This window comes from Salmo salar, chromosome ssa12 (genome assembly GCF_905237065.1).
Source record: "Salmo salar chromosome ssa12, Ssal_v3.1, whole genome shotgun sequence".
Taxonomy (NCBI): Eukaryota; Metazoa; Chordata; class Actinopteri; order Salmoniformes; family Salmonidae; genus Salmo; species Salmo salar.
Window position 1 is genome coordinate 67,342,271 of NC_059453.1, and position 12,718 is coordinate 67,354,988.

The window sequence follows — 12,718 nt, forward strand, 5'->3', positions numbered from 1 at the left end:
ACATCTGTCTGTCGCAGCATGTCTACTGTTTCTCACTCAAGCTCCTGAAGCACTCCTTGTGGAAATATAGGACTACAAGCTTTATATTGCTTATCATAACATATTGCATAGGCCTGTAGCACACTCAGACATACAGTAGCATCAGCCCAGCACATACAGTAGCATCAGCCCAGCACTAATTCAGGATGGCGTTACACAACAAACCCGGACCACTTTCTCACCTGTCTACAGGTCATTCCCAGGTCATTCCCTGTGGCTCAGTTGGTAGAGCATGGTGTTTGCAATGCCAGGGTTGTGGGTTTGATTCCCATGGGGGGCCAGTACAAAAAAAAAAAAATGCTTGAAACATATGCATTCACTACTGTAAGTCGCTCTGGATAAGATCGTCTGCTAAATGACTAAAATGTAGACACCTGCACAACACCAGTGGAGCTCTGGCCAAAAGGCTGGGAAACAGAAATGTATGAGAGAAGAAGAAATTGGAAAAGAGGAGGGTAGACAGGAAGTCAGAGACCTGTGTGTTCTTTCAGACATGGAACAAGGTCTATTACAGCAGCATAATGAATGACCATGTCATTCAGTGTGTTGAAAACAACCTTTTTTATCATGCACAACAGTATCAATTTGTCAATGGTGACTTAAGAGCACCTACTTCTCGTATCATTGAGGGTCCTCGAACATCAATGTATTGATTGCACACTACCATCTCCTCTTGTTGTTGTTAAATCACTTTGATCAAAAGGGTCTTCGCATCTCAGTAAGTGCTCCTCAGAAAAGATAGCATGTACTCATTTTACTCATGTGAATCATATAAACATGACAGTACTATGAATATGTGGCTGTTTATGTTATTTCTTCTGTGAGTAGCTAAGTGCAAAGGTTGGGACTGCGGGAGAACTTTAGTCTTTGTAGAGGAGGATATATAACGCAGCTTTTATTGCAGCTTTTCAGCCGAAAGTGACCCAGACAACGCAACACAAGGTGAGAGAGGGAGGGAAGGAGGAAGGGAGGGAGAGAGGGATGGACGAGGAATATAAATGAGACTCCAGTGAAGGAAAAGTACTGGAGGGATGCGCTGACGCAGATGCAGAATGTGCCGGTGCACGTGAGAGGAAGTGTGTGAGGAGGAACACAAAACCAAAATAAAAAACATAGGGCACTGTAGATTGAAAAAAAACGGTGAGGGTCCAGACAACTGAAGGTGAATGGTTGTGTCAGGAAAGGGGTGGAAACATGCGGGGCTGAGTCCCAGGAGGAATGCTCTGACGTCAGCTAAGGAGAGGCTTTAAATAAAGACATTTCAGGAGAAATAGAGAACTGAAGACAAGAGGAGAGAGAGGTACTTTGCAATCTATAATAAGACAAGAGCCATAGAGGAGAGAGATTCTACTGGAGGTAATGATAATGGGGTGATGAGAATGAAAATAGAGGGCGAGAGAAAGGGAAGACGAGGGCAAGATCTGAAGAAAAAGACAGGACAGAATGACTTAAAAACATTACAAAGATAGACAATGACTGATGATACATTAAAAAAAGATAGGATGAAGGAATGGATTTGCGGGAATCACTGGAAATGAGAAGGTAGACCACTAAGGCTGGTACCCAAGCAGCTCTAAACCATATGGGACTGGTGGGTCACATGCTAAATAGAGAGGGCAGCAGCACAGCTGTGCCAACAGTCCCACAGGTCCCCAGGGCAGCTGACACAGAGGAATCATTGCAACCCAAATACAACCCAATGTTCACTGACATTATCTTACTGGCCGGATGCAGCAAATTACATTGAGATGACACAAATATTAGGTGGGCTAATTGTTGGGGCTCAGGTGCAGACCATTCAGATGGTTTAATTCAGTTCTTTATTTTTATTCTCGCAAGTGGGGAAATGTGAAGCTCTGTTACACAAACTTAAATGTGATCAATCATTAATTCTCATGCCTGAATGAAACCTAATTTTGCGGTGTTACATGAACTTCACAGCTTGAACTTTGGTGACCGGTTGGGACCATGGGGAGGTAACTGTAGACCAGATTCTCAATGAAGGATGAGTGTCCTACAAAACAGTGACACTTCTACCGCAGTGTACCATGGGATGCTATAACTTGGCTCTGTCATCTGAACAATGTTTGGCTGCCCTTTTTTTGTCTCTTGGGTTGCTTTTGGGAACCGGTCTTCCCTAAGGCAAGGGGTGTCAGCTGCATGTGAGAAATAAGAAAGGAGCATTCGTAGGAGAAGGTATATCCACTTTGATTGGCGAGTCACAAGAGAGCACTGGTGGCAAGCACACCTTCCATCCACCATCCACGCTCATACAACCTGCCTAGGGGAAGGGGGGGAAAGAAGAGGCAGGCATGGTTGGAAAAAGGGAGGAGATGATGGGGAGGAAGCATGGATGGGAGGGGGCATCCATATGTTATCACTTTGCAAACTGCTTTACCCATGCAGAGCAACTTTACACAGCTAAAGGCTCTCAACATAAATGTACACAGTTGGTTACATTCTGAGAACAATGTAGACTAAGAGATGTCCACCAGAAAATGCCTGGTCTCTCATCCATCACTTAGTGCTGAGTCGTTCAGGGGATAAATAACAAGTTATTATTCTATTCTATCATATTCTATTTTCATTTTGTGGTCTCATGGGAAACCTCTAACTTGAAAGGGAGATTATGCTATTTGGCATTTAGTAACAACCAAAGAGAAGAGGAAAACCAACATTATTTGCCACAGGTTCAGGCTCAGCAGCAAAGGTATTGGTTTTGTAATGCATCTTCCACCAGCAGCAGCATACCACCCAGCATCGCACTGATGGCTTACTGCTGGATGTGGTGTTGGAGGGCCAGTAGGGGGCACTCTTCCCTCTGGTCTAAGATCCCAGGGCAGTAAAAGGGACATTGCCCTGCGCAGGGTGGTTAAACAGGTGTCCTGACTCTCTGTGATCATTAAAAATCCCATGGCACTTATTGTGACCTGGCCCCATTCCATCATGGCCACCTAATCATCCCCCTCATTGCTAATTGGCATATATCATACCTTTTCATCTGTTAGCTGGTGAGTGTTCGGGCACAAAATTGGTTGTGATTTTCCTGTGTTGTTATGATATTTCCAAACTACGAGGACAAAATAACACTGACATTGTGAAAATGATGACAATGTCCTTTTTGTGTAATAGCTGTTTGGAAAATAAATCCTGAAATTTCAGCCTGTTCATGTGGGACAGAGTTTTTGGGCCAGATCATGACATCACAATCTAATCTAAATATATTAACAGTTGTATTAACACACCCATATGTTCAGACAGCATTTCAATGGCAAAAAGAGGTTCAGGGAAATAAATGATTCAAAAGTATATTTGGAGTTATTTTCATGAAATAAACAAACGCAGTGATTTATTAGACATACGGTGATGATTTCTTAAAACGACTGCATGGGTGCTTTAAGAGGAATGAGTTGCAGAAGAGAGACAGCTAAACCCAAATACCTATACTTGGATCCTAAATAGTAGGCCGTTTGAGTATGCGAAAACATGTAGTTTTATAGTATGTGAAATATTGAAAATCTAGTATACTTTAAATGCCCAGATGTCATACTCATTTCCGCATTTACTCTAATAGAATTCGCTGAACGCTATTGAAGAAGATAATCGTATTTTCACACCCACGTGTATTCAACAACAGATGATAATCAGAAAAGAGGACACAGTCGACAAAAATGTAAGAACGGCAGGGAACAAGCACGATTCCGCATTCAATGACAGCTCAGTATGGATGAGTAGTATGTTGATATCCGTTGCTTAATGCATACGTTTGTACTAAACAGTACGTTCTAAATAGTATGTAATACGATTAGTACACAGTAGTTTAAGTAAGTAGTAGGGAAGCCATATTTCGGCCACAGCCGCTGTCTGTGGTATGATCTTGAGGTTGTTGTGGTAAATTATGCCAAAAGCCATCTCTGGGAAAGTGTGTCATGGCAGGCCAGATATTGAAATAAAATGTACACTGGATACCTACTACCAGATTGTTACTGAAGTCCAAAGCCCATGCCACCAGACTGCATGTGCCTCTAGGCAGTGGCACAACTTTGTTTTTAGAAGTGAGTGGGATATAATTATTATTTTTATTTTTTATTTATCTAGTCAGATAAACACTCCAAACAGCCTACCTGACCGCTCAGAGGCATCTGCATGGTCCTAAAGCACACCAGTCCTCATGATAAAACTGGGGGGTACAAAACATGCAATTTCAGAATGCCCGTGAAAGTTGTGCCGCTGCCTCTAGGTATCCTATAGGGTATATTGTAGGCTACTTTCTACAAAGGTTGTGTTTCCTGCATAAAATGAGTGGATCTATAGGTCACTTGTACAAACATGAAATCAATTTCATTTAGATTAGAAAGTAAGATATTGTTAGAATACCCAGTAGTAGATGAAACAACTGTGCTAAAGAGGCATTGCTGATGAAAATAATAAAGATTATTTTATATGCAGTCATGTGGAAAGGGAAGGACAAAATAATCTATTGGGTCAGAATGAAAAATGGCCCTATGACACTACCTACCTCCTCTACCCCGTGGTTTTAAAGAATAGTCTGCTGGAAGGCGCATGATTTATGGTCACCTGTGCATCAGTTGGCTGGAGCCACAGAGAAGTGTCGCCTGTGTCTCGATGTCTCAATAAACATTGATCACCACTCTTCCAATAAATGGACCATGTGATGTCTGGGATTTTTTCCATAGCATCAAAAAGGGATTAACAAATAACATAACATAGTCCTATGTGATTAAGGGGTTGCCTATTATTGTTGGTTTGTAGAATAGACTAATGTCAAAATGTATTATAGCCTAGAATACATACATTTTAAACTGGTCATAATTATTTAGCCTACAATTAATACATGTATCTCGTTATCAATTATCTGTCTTTTATTGCATATGTCTCCATAGGTGTTGACAATGCTATTTGTTATGAATTGAATTGCAATGAATTTTATCAATCGGAAAAGCATGGTAGTAAGTGACGCAAACATATGCGTCAGACCAATACCAACATATATCTTGACCGTTCTATTTCCAAAGATTTTAGGGGGACTCGGTGAAATACATTCAACCTTACTCCAGGTATAGAAATACAAAATACACCTTGGACCACAGCGCGTTCAATTCATTTTCTTCCCCAAATTAAGCACAGGCTTCCTATGTTAAACGCCAGGGTTATTAGATTACTAATATTAGCATGGTGATAACTTGGCAATGTGATCATGTACACTCTTGCGTCACTATGCACTCGCCTGCTCGCCACCCTGCTTGCATGTCAATTGTCAGCCAAAACTGCACGTGATTCATTCTCTCTCATCCTCTCGCGCTCATACGCTGGGTACCACCAGACTAGGTCGAAATTGGCACCGAGCAGATGTGTTTGCCCCATTCTGGTGTGTTCGAATTGTTTTTACATTGTAAACACTGGATATAGGTTATTTCTTCGAAATATTTAAGGTGAGTAATGCGTTACTGACTTGACATGTTTATACAATCGCCAGGTCACTGGCGAAATCTATCTGTCCAGATTTACCAATCATTAGTCACTAGGCTCGTACGTGTCTCACCTTGTCAATTTGTTTTAATTATTGTTGAAATTTGTTTTTAATTTGTTTTAATTCTAGCTGTATATCAGAGCTGTTCTATAGGGACTGCTTTGCGATATTAAACTATGGGAGAAACAAAGAAGGGTCAATTGTTGGAGCGATTTTGTCCCTATATTGTAATGAAAGCAAGGAGTGATTTTTAGTGACACTTGAGAAAACTATTGCTTAGGAACTTACAGGAGTGAACTTGTGTGATCTCATCATGTTTATAATGTGGGGTGAGAGTTGTCCCTGGATGATGACATTAAATAGTCATGCTGTCATGAATCACTGGGTTGTGTGACCTTGAGTGCTATATTTACAATCGTCTGGCCAATAATTGTAAGATAATTGCTTACTCAATGGAATAATAGTATATTTGCGTAATTTCTCCATAGTGTTTGAGTTTAAAATGCCAAGCAGACAGAATGACTGATGGGCTGATGTTCAGTCCCGGTCTATTGTCGTAGATGTGATGGATGACAGGTGTTAGAGCGCTGATCAGATTGATCACCTTTTAGAGCGCTTTCCTATCTGTACTTGGCTGTCGCTTGAGCTTTGTTTTACGACCACAACCTTCAAGTCTCCACGGCAGTATTTCAGATTGTGGAGTTAGTTGTAGGTGTTGTGATTGAACTTGTTGTATTTAATTCTGTTAAAATGACATTTTTGGAGAATTAAAACATCCATGCCTTGTGAGAAAATGTAGTGGTATTTTTATTGTTTATAATCCAAATGAAGTGGCCTTCGTAGGCTATATTGATCCCCATCTGCCAACAAGCATTCTAAAAGACACACACACACACACACACACACACACACACACACACACACACACACACACACACACACACACACACACACACACACACACACACACACACACACACACACACACACAAACATTGATATCTCCTACAATGCATAAACTTGTATTGTAGTATACTTAGTTCAACATCAGCGACCTCTTCAAGAGGTATGATCTCTTGGTGTTTTGCCTAAGGTGGTGGAATGACAGTCACAAGGTCAAAAGGTTTGAGACCTGGTTGAGGTACCCCTAAAATTTGTTTCAATGTTGTCAGAAGTGGGATGTTGTGCCCCTGAGGCATTACGTTAACCAGAAGAGCAACTTGGCTGATAAACATACATTTTTGTCACTCGGATCCAATCGGGTCTGGTCTAGATAACGGGTTCCAGGTTGGGTCTAGGTCTGGTTGTCGTCAGATCCATTTGAGTTCGAGGCTAATTGTTATCGGGTTCGGATCAAACTTTTCCTTCCTTCCTTCCTTCCTTCCTTCCTTCCTTCCTTCCTTCCTTCCTTCCTTCCTTCCTTCCTTCCTTCCTTCCTTCCTTCCTTCCTTCCTTCCTTCCTTTCGCTCTCTCTCTCTCTCTCTCTCTCTCTCTCTCTCTCTCTCTCTGTGTGTTTTTGAGAAAAAGAGTAAGAAAGTTACAGACTCACAAATATCATACTTCCAAGACATGTTGACCTCAATAACAGGGGAAGTTATAATTTTTTTGGGAGGGAATGATATTTGTGCGTCTAATTTTCTCACTCATCATTATTCACAATTCATTTAGGATTATCTGTAATCATGGTAGCATTCATATTAATGTAGAAGTATTTAGAAACTTATTAGTATATATTTTTTTATAATTTCTTTGCATTTTACCCCATTTTTTTCTCCCCAATTTCGATCTTGTCTCATCTCTGCAACTCCCCAACTGCTCGGGAGGCGAAGGTCGCGTTATGCGTCCTCCGAAACATGACCTGCCAAACCACGCTTCTTATTAAAACGTCTTTGGGCTAGGAGTCCCGCTAGCAGGACAACTTCTGGTGAAACTGGAGGAGGCGCAATTCAAATAAATAATCATAACAATTATGGATATTAAACATTTATGTACATACAAGTGTCTTATATCGGTTGAAAGCTTAAATTCTTGTTAATTTAACTGCATTGTCCGATTTACAGTAGGCTTTACAGCGAAAGCATGCCATGCGATTGTTTGAGGACGGCGCCCCACATCAAAATATTTTTACACCGGCACAGGTTTCATAAATTCACAAATAGCGATTAAATATTCACTTACTTTTTGAAAATCTTCCTCTGATTTGTCATCTAAAGGGTCCCAGCTATAATATGTAGTGTTGTTTTGTTAGATAAAATCCTTCTTTATATCTCAAAAAGTCAGTTTAGTTGGTGCCATTGATTTGAGTAATCCACTCGTTCAACATGCAGAGAAAGGAATCAAAAGATCTACCGCTAAACTTTGTTAAAACAAGTCAAACTACGTTTCTATTGACTCCTCAGATACCCTAAAATGTAATCAAACTATAATATTTCATACAGAAAGAAGTATGTTCAATAGGAAAACAATATTAGCAGGTGCGTCTCATCTTCATTGCGTGCGCATACACAAATTTGTATGTAGTAAAACCTGTAGTAAAACTCATTATTCTTACTCGTTTTGGAAGAAACAAGCCTGAAACCTTGAACAACCAGTGGAAGCCATAGAAATTGCATACTGGGAGCTAGATTTAATTATTTCCCTATACTTTCCATTGGAAGAGCATGGGCTCTCAAAAAAATAAAATCTTGTTGGTTTTTCTTTGGATTATCTCCTAACATATCTATTGTGTCATACTCTCCTACATGATTTTAACATTTATACAAACTGCAAAGTGTCTTCTTTCCAATGGTACCAATTATATGCATATCCTGGCTTCAGGGCCTGAGCAACAGGCAGTTTACTTTGGGCACGTCAGTCAGGCAGAAATTGAGAAAAAGGACCCTAGCCTGAAGAAGTTTTAACTCCCACCCACTTAACCCGGAAGCCAGCCACACCAATGTTTCAGAGGAAACACCGTTCAACTGACGATTGAGATCAGCCTGCATGCACCGGCCCGCCATAAGGAGTCGCTAGAGCGCAATGAGCCAAGTAAAGCCCCACTGACCAAACCCTCCCCTAACCTGGACAACGCTGGCCAATTGTTACCGCCCTATGCGACTCCCGATCACGGCCAGTTGTGATACAGCCCGGGATCAAACCTGGGTCTGTAGTGACGTCTCTAGCACTGCGATGCAGTGCCTTAGACTGCTGCGCCACTCGGGAGAACCCTAAAAACATATTATATTCTTATTTACAATAAAAGTGTCTACAAAATTACACAATACATTATTTACCTTGAAATTCTATTGGCCACAAAGTAATCTGAAACACAACCAAAACAAACAGCAAATGCATTCAACAAATGTGTAGACACAAGCTTGATGTAGACATTGTGGGCTGCGAATATGGGACCAAATATTTAGCCTTTTAATATACTGAACAAAAATATAAACACAACATACAACAATGTCAACGATTTTACTGAGTTACAGTTCATATAAGGAAATCAGTCCATTTAAATAAATTCATTAGGGTATATCTATGGATTTCACATGACTGGGCAGGGGCGCAGCCATGGGTGGGCCTGGGAGGGCATATGCCCACCCACTTGGGAGCCAGGCTCACCCACTGGGGAGCCAGGCTGAGGCAATCAGAATATGTTCTTGTTACAAAATGTATTACAGAAAGAAATACTCCTCAGTTTATCAGCTATCTGGGTGACTGGTCTCAGACGATCCTGCAGGGGAAGAAGCCAGATGTGAAGGTCCTGGGCTGGCGTGGTTACATGTGGTCTGCGGTTGTGAGTCAACTTCAGCACAAGAACTGTTCTTCTGGAGCTTCATGAAAGGGTTTCCATCAGTGCTGTAAAGTACTTAAGTACAAATATTGTAAGTACTGTACTTTACTTTACTATTTATATTTTTACAAACTTTTACTTTTACTTAACTACATTCCTAAAGAAAAGGATGTACTTTTTACTCCGTACATTTTCCCTGACACCCAAAAATACTCGTTACATTTTGAATGCTTAGCAGGACAGGAAAATGGTAGAATTCATGCACTAATTAAGAGAACATCCCTGGTCATCTCTACTGCCTCTTATCTGGTGGGCTCACGAAACACAAATGCTTCATTTGTAAATTGAGTGTGGGAGTGTGAACTGGCTATCCGTAAATTTAAAAAAAATCTAGAAAAATGTGCCATCTGATTTGTTTAATATAAAGAATTTGAAATTATACATATACATTTGACATTTTAATCATTTGGCAGATGCTCTTAAACTTGCTCAAGGGCACATCGACAGATTTTTCCCTTAGTCGGCTCTGGGATATTTTAACAATTGCATTTACTTTTGATACTTAAGTAAATTTAAAACCAAATACTGTTACACGTTTACTCAAGTACAGTTGAAGTCGGAAGTTTACATACACCCTAGCCAAATACATTTAAACTCAGTTTTTCACAATTCTTGACATTTAATCCTAGTAAGAATTCCCTGTCTTAGGTCAGTTAGGATCACCACTTTATTTTAAGAATGGGAAATGTCAGAATAATAGTAGAGAGAATGATTTATTTCAGCTTTTATTTATTTCATCACATTCCCAGTGGGTCAGAAGTTTACATACACTCAATTAGTATTTGGTAGCATTGCCTTTAAATTGTTTAACTTGGGTCAAACATTTCGGGTAGCCTTCCAGAAGCTTCCCACAATAGGTTGGGTGAATTTTGGTCCATTCCTCCTGACAGAGCTGGTGTAACTGAGTCAGGTTTGTAGGCCTCCTTGCTCGCACACGCCTTTTCAGTTCTGCCCACACATTTTCTATGGGATTGAGGTCAGGGCTTTGTGATGGCCACTCAAATACCTTGACTTTGTTGTCCTTAAGCCATTTTGCCACAACTTTGGAAGTATGCTTGGGGTCATTATCCATTTGGAACACCCATTTGCGTCCAAGCTTTAACTTCCTGACTGATGTCTTGAGATGTTGCTTCAATATATCCACATAATTTTATTTCCTCATGATGCCATCTATTTTGTGAAGTGCACCAGTCCCTCCTGCAGTAAAGCACCCCCACAACATGATGTTGCCACCCCTGTTCTTCACGGTTGGGATCATGGTTAGAATGGTGTTCTTCGGGCTTGCAAGCCTCCCCTTTTTTCCTCCAAACATAACAATGATCATTATGGCCAAACAGTTCTATTTTTGTTTCATCAGACCACTTTTCTCCAAAAAGTATGATCTTGTCCCCATGTGCAGTTGCAAACCGTAGTCTGTCTTTTTTATGGCGGTTTGGAGCATTGGTTTCTTCCTTGCTGAGCGGCCTTTCAGGTTACGTCGATATATAGGACTCATTTTACTGTGGATATAGATACTTTTGTACATGTTTCCTCCAGCATCTTCACAAGGTCCTTTGCTGTTGTTTTGGGATTGATTGGCCCTTTTCGCACCAAAGTACATTCATCTTTAGGAGACAGAACGCGGTATGACGGCTGCGTGGTCCCATGGTGTTTATACTTGCGTACTATTGTTTGTACAGATGAACGTAGTACCTTCAGGCATTTGGAAATTGCTCCCAATGATGAACCAGACTTGTGGAGGTCTACAATTTATTTTCTGAGGTCTTGGCTGATTTCTTTTGATTTTCCCATGATGTCAAGCGAAGAGGCAATGAGCTTTGAAGGTAAGACTTGAAACACATCCACAGTTACACCTCCAATTGACTCAAATTATGTCAATTAGCCTATCAGAAGCTTCTAAAGCCATGACATCATTTTCTGGAATTTTCCAAGCTGTTTAAAGGCACAGTCAACTCAGTGTATGTAAACTTCTGACCCACTGGAATTGTGATACAGTGAATTATAAGTGAAATAATCTGTCTGTAAACAATTGTTGGAAAAGGTTCTTGTGTCATGCACAAAGTAGATGTCCTAACCGACTTGCCAAAACTATAGTTTGTTAACAAGAAATTTGTGGAGTGGTTGAAAAACGAGTTTTAATGACCCCAAACTAAGTGTATGTAAACTTCCGACTTCAACGGTAGTATTTTACTGGGTAACTAACTTTTACTTGTGTAATTTCTATTAAGGTACCTTTACTGTTACTCAAGTATGACAATTGGGTACTTTTTCCACTACTGGTTTCCTTGGCCGAGCAGCCGCACACAAGCCTAAGATCACCATGCACAATGCGAAGCGTCGGCTGGCATTAGAGTGGAAACGCGTTCTCTGGAGCAGTGGAAACGCATTCTCTGGAGTGATGAGTCACGCTTCACCATCTTGCAGTCCAAAGAACGAATCTGGGTTTTGCGAGTGCCAGGAGAAAGATACCTGCCCCAATGCATAGAGCCAACTGTAAAGTTTGGTGGAGGATGAAAAATGGTCTGAGGCTGTTTTTCAAGGTTTGGGCTAGGCCCCTTAGTGTCAGTGAAGGGAAATATTAACGCTACAGCATATAAGGAAATTCTAGACAATTCTCTGCTTCCAACTTTTTGGCAACAGTTTGGGGAAGGCCCTTTCCTGTATCAGCATGGCAATACCCCCGTGCACAAAGCAAGGTGCATACAGAAATGATTTGTTGACGGTGTGGAAGAACTTGACTGGCCTGCACAGAGCCCTGACCTCAACCCCATCTAACACCTTTGGGATGAATTGGAACGCCAACTGCGAGTCAGGCCTAATCGCCCAACATCAGTGCCCAACCTCATTAATGCTCTTGTGGCTGAATGTAAGCAAGTTCCCGCAGCAATGTTCCAACATCTAGTGGAAATCCCACGCTCTGTGTAGTTGGTTGTTGGTCATTGATAGACAGCTATTTTAAATTTTTGCCGTAGATTAAAAAAATCTAAGTCAAAACTGTAACTAGGCCGCTCGGGAACATTCAATGTTGTCTTGGTAATCAACTCTAGTGTAGATTTGGCCTTGAGTTTTATTGTTATTTCCTTGCTGAAAGGTGAATTTTGTCATGGTTCCACCTGTCATCAGAGGGCGGCAGAGACCGTCCTAGAGACATTAACGACACTCAGGTGTGTCCAATTTACTCATTACGATTTCCCTGTTAAAAGAGGTGTGTTTTCTGTTGTCCTTTGCAGAAGCTTGAATTGTTTACCGTGTGCGGTCGTTTCCTGAGTGAGGTTGAGACTTAGTGTTTGTTTTTTCAAGTGTACTGTGATCCTGGCTACCATTTCTCAGAAAAGTATTATGTTTATCCTTAA

At 40.9% G+C, this 12,718-nt stretch overlaps 1 protein-coding gene across 2 annotated transcripts in view; it reads left to right on the plus strand.

The window, feature by feature from the left end:
- The first annotated feature begins 5,309 nt into the window (after positions 1–5,309).
- The window catches only part of LOC106565665 (sodium-dependent neutral amino acid transporter SLC6A17), a 29,500-nt gene continuing 22,091 nt past the window's right edge, over positions 5,310–12,718 (plus strand). For both annotated transcript variants that reach the window (XM_014133010.2, XM_014133014.2), the window contains exon 1: positions 5,310–5,492. The gene's annotated coding sequence lies outside the window, so the exon portion shown is untranslated. The remainder of the gene's footprint in view (positions 5,493–12,718) is intronic.